This window comes from Sarcophilus harrisii, chromosome 4, assembly GCF_902635505.1.
Source record: "Sarcophilus harrisii chromosome 4, mSarHar1.11, whole genome shotgun sequence".
Classification (NCBI taxonomy): domain Eukaryota; kingdom Metazoa; phylum Chordata; class Mammalia; order Dasyuromorphia; family Dasyuridae; genus Sarcophilus; species Sarcophilus harrisii.
In genome coordinates, this window is record NC_045429.1 from 283,117,538 (window position 1) to 283,122,608 (window position 5,071).

Consider the following 5,071-nt stretch of genomic DNA (forward strand, 5'->3'; position numbering starts at 1 on the left):
GGCTCATTCCAGGTTGTCTTGCTGAGATATAACTGATCACAGTCTCTTTTCTCAGCAATTAATCCAAGTATTTTCTGAGCATCTACTATGTGAGGGGATGAGATAGGCTCAAGCCTCTCTTTCCCTTTCATCCTACACTCCACCAAAACTGGTCTTGCTCCTATGTAACATTGTTGACTTCAGTTTGAGTCTCTCAGGGTTAGACCTGCCACATCAATCCTGAGTACTGAGGAACTTGGCGTGTCTTTCTCATCCTCTCCATGACTGTCTCCCTCTATTTTTAGGGAGCCAGTAATTAGTTCTTCAGTTTTATTTAAGCATTTTATAAGGGAATGTTTCTTCAGATATAGCAAGAACAAACATAACAATGTTTCCCTAAACACCATGGGGACATAATCCCATTTACAACATCCAAGTCTGTAGCAGGAATTAGGTTCACAACTTAATTCTCTTCTTACATAACATTGGTCCCACTAAATTTTTACCCAAAGATGGCATTTTTTCCAGATTCTGCTGGACTAAAGTGGCCAACCTGTATTCCTCAGAGCATACGTGCTTGCCTGGATGAAACAATTGGTTTGGATTCTTGTATTCCCTGGGATTCCCAGATCCCTGGGATTGATGTTTCTGGTTCCAGATCAGAGACATCACTCTTTGTACCTAGAAAGCAAAGGGTGGAAAAAGCCAAAGATCCAGGCCTGTTTCTCTAACTGGCCACATAGGTTCAGGAAGAGAAGACTCCATGGACCCTTCCCCTTTAAGCATGGTTCTCTTTACAGAAACAATTCATTAGATACTTCAGACTCCAATGCTAGTGCTGATTCAGACCTTTTTGAAGAGATGGAAAGCTTTGGCTTCACAGTTCTTAGAAAAAGCCTCCTCTCAACTATTTGGCAGGCCAACTAGAACTAGTTACAGAATGTCCACAATGCTCCAGATGAATGGGGTGTGCAATGCTCCAGACTCTCATCACACATCCATCTGGGTATGTCATCTCTGAATTTGAAATCCTGAAGTCTATTGCCTTCCAAGTAGGTTTGGAATTCTTGGCATAATATTTCCACAATTCCACAGAATGATCCAAAATTTGGTGGAGAATTCTAACTTTAGGCTTTTAGTTACTCCCCTTCTTGACTTTAACATGCCAGGTACTATTCTCTTCTACTCCACACTGCCTTTCAAACATACCTGTCTCTAACACTTTGTTCATTTATAGTTTTCCCTATGCCCTTTACTTTCTTTCTTCTCTGCTTTATTTGTTGAATTCCTCTCTCTCTCTCTCTCTCTCTCTCTCTCTCTCTCTCTCTCTCTCTCTTCCCCGCCCCCTCTGTCTCTCTGTCTCCCTTCATGTCTTTGTCTGTCTCTCTGTGTGTATCTGTCTCTGTCTCTATCTCTTTCTGTTTCTCTCTCCCTCTCTGTTTTTGTCTGTCTGTCTGTCTGTCTCTGTCTTTCTCCCCTTTTCCCTATCTCTCTCTCTCTCTCCTTCACACACACACTCTCTATCTTTCTGCTTTTCTATCCCTCTCCCTATCTTTCTCCCTGTCTCTTTGTATGTCTCTGTGTCCCTCTCTGTCTTTGTCTGTTTCTCTGGGGTATTTCCCTGTTTCTCTCTTTCTCTGTGTCTATCTCTCTGTCACTCTGTTTCTGTCTCTGTCTCTCTTTTCTCTCTCTATGTTTGTGTGTCTGACTCCCTCTCTGTCTTTGTCTGTCTGTCTCTATCTCTCTGTGTATCTCTATGTCTCTTTGTGTCTCTGTTTATTTCTGTGTGTCTCTGTCTCTTTCTGTCTCCCTGTGTGTGTGTCTGTCTCTCTCTGTGTTTTTCTGTTTCTCTTTCCTTTCTCTCTGTGTGTGTCTGACTTCCTCTCTATCTTTGTCTGTCTCTTATTCTATGCAATCCATTATTTCATTGGGATATGAATATGAGAACTCACTATTTGATGAAAACCTCTGGAAAAATTGGAAACTAGTATGGGAGAAATTAGGGCTTGACCCACACCTAACACCATATACCAAGATAAGCTCTAAATGGATTCATGATTTAGACATAAAGAGTGATATTATATGCAAATGAGAAGAACATAGGATAGTTTACCTCTCAGACCTGTGGAGAAGGAAGGAATTTGTGTCCAAAGAAGAAATGGAACTCATGATTTTAAAACAGATAGATAATTTTGATGATATTAAGTTAAAAAATTTTATACCAAAAAGACTAATGCAGATAAGATCAGAAGGGAAACAATAAATTGGGAAATTATTTTTACATTTTAGGTGTTCTGATAAAGGCCTCATTTCCAAAATATATAGAGAATTAACTCAAATTTATAAGAATTCAAGCCATTGGGGCAGCTAGTTGGCACAGTGGATACAGCACCAGCCCTAAAGTCAGGAAGACCTGATTTGAAATCTGGCCTCAGACACTTAACACTTCCTAGGTGTGTGACCCTGGGCAAGTCACTTAACCCCAATTCCCTCAACAACAACACCACCACCACCAACAACAAACTTCAAGCCATTCTCCAATTGATAAATGGTCAATGGATATGAACAGACAATTTTTCAGATGAAGAAACTAAAATCATTTTTAATCATATGAGTGCTCTAAATCACTATTGATCACAAAAAATGCAAATTAAAACAATTAAAACAGTGAGATACCACTACACACCTGTCAGATTGGCTAAGATGACAGGAAAATATAATGATGAATGTTGGAGGGGATGTGGGGAAACTGGGACACTGAAACATTGTTGGTGGAATTGTGAATGGACCCAGCCATTCTGGAGAGCAATTTGGAACTATGCTGAAAAAGTTATCAAACTCTGCATACCCTTTGCTTCATCAGTATTACTACTGGGCTTATATCCCAAAGAGATTTTAAAAGAAGGAAAGGGAGTTTGTGGCAGCCCTTTTTGTAGAGGCAAGAAATTGGAAACTTAGTGGAGCCATTGGAGAATGGCTGAATGAGTTATGGTATATGAATGTTATGAAATATTATTGTTCAATAAGAAATGATCAGGAGGATGATTTTAGAGAGATCTGGAGAGACTTAACATAAACTGATGCTAAGTGAAATAAGCAGAACCAGGAAATCATTGTATATGAAAACATCAATATTATACAATGATCAATTCTGATGGACGTGACTTTTTCCAACAATGAGATAATTGATGTCAGTTCCAATGATCTTGTGATGAAGAGAACTATCTACATCCAGAGAGAGGACTGTGGGAACTGAATGTGGATCACAACAAAACATTCTCACTCTTTTTGATGTTGTTCACTTGCATTTTGCCTTCTTACTCATTTTCTTTCCTTTTGGATCTGATTTTTCTTGTGCAACAAGAGAATTGTATAAATATATTCATACATATTGGATTAGAAAGATTTTACAGAGACCCAGAAAGACTTAACATAAACTGATGCTATATATATATATATATATATATATTAAATTGCTGCCATCTAGGGGAAGAGATGGGGGGAAGAGGAGAAAATGTGAAACACAAGGCTATGCAAGAGTTAATGTTGAAAAATTATTTATGCATTTGTTTTGAAAATAAAAAGCTTTATAAAAAAGAATTGGTCCATAGCTTTGTGCAGTGTCAATATCATAGCCAATGAAGTTTAACCTAGGTGTGATTATTGCTAATTGAAAGAACTGGTCCAATTGTTGAAACAAAACTTCCACACATGAAAACAATTGTGAAAAGCAACGATGAGTTTTCAATCTTTACAATGATGTCAATTGCAACTCATTCATATTTTCCCATATTGAGTCAGTGTGAGTCTTGACGGTCTTGTCCTTATCTATCTATTGTGCTGGGAAGCTCTTTGATTCTCTCAGCATTATATGAACACAGATGATTGTTCTGGTTGTCTATTGGTTATTTCTTGGTTTCAGAACATGAATGGTGATGTTGTATGTCCTTCTTGGAGCTGCCCCAAAATGCAATGGGTTATGTCAAAAATGATATCCCCCTCCTTGGATGTTTTCAAACAGTTTGGATGACCTCTTGTCAGGAATGTTTTTGTCAGCATTTCTTTTGAAGATGTGTTAGATGAAGTGCTGCTGAAGCTCCTTTCGACTCTCAAATTCCATGGTTCTGGGGAAGTTACATAATAGTATATAACAGTTTCTGATGAGTTGAAATTGAGGATTACCTAAAGGTTGATTGGCAGGTGTGTGGTTGGCAGGAGCAGTCCAAAATGCATTACCACTTTGGGGAGAAGCCGTATAAAGCAACAGTACAGGATAGTATATAATTAAGTACTAAATTGAGTGGAACAGACTGACATACAAGAGTTCCACTGTAGTCTCTCCTGGTCAGAGCACAGCTGGGGTATTATGTTCCACTTGCCACATTTTAAGAAAGACATTAACAAGCTGGTGCTTATCCAGAGGAGGGCAACCAGGACAATGAAGAGATTCAAAACAGGTCATGGGAGAACCATTGGGAGGAACTGAGAGATGTTTAAACTGGAGAAGGGGAGATTTGGAGGAGAGGATATGTGAGCTAATTTCAAAGATCAGAAGGACAGGTAAAAGTGAGATTAGACTTTTTCAGAACAGCACTGACATATATGTCAGAGTTGGAGGGTAAAGAACCCTGTTCTCTAAACCAACAGCTTGCCTGTCAGAGGATCTGGATTCTAGTCTCACCGGAATCACTGGCCTGAGGCATTGGATTCATGTCTCTACAAACTAGTGTGAGTGACCATGGAAAAATTATTGCCTTTATCTGGGCTTCCCTTTTCCTCCTCTGTAAAATGGGAGAAGGGAGACAGAGACTAGATGGTTTCTAAGAATCCTTCCTGCCCAGAGGTTCCATCTTCTAGGATCTGACCCCAGAGCTAGGAGAGACTCCACCCCCTAAATCACTGCAAAAGCTGAAGAGCTACAGAGGATGTGCTTGGCTCCTTCTGGCTGGAGGACTCTCATTTCGATGAGTGAAATTGGGCCCTGGGGACTCTGAAGCCTCATTTCTCTTCGTCACTGTTGGTGAATCAGAACAAATCGATTCTGCAGCAACTTTAATAAATTGATTCAATTTGGCAAACAAAAAAGGCAAAA

At 39.4% G+C, this 5,071-nt stretch overlaps 1 pseudogene; it reads left to right on the top strand.

Moving 5' to 3' along the window:
- The first annotated feature begins 3,588 nt into the window (after positions 1 to 3,588).
- Positions 3,589 to 3,747, top strand: LOC111720934 (annotated as a pseudogene).
- The last annotated feature ends 1,324 nt before the right edge of the window (positions 3,748 to 5,071 follow it).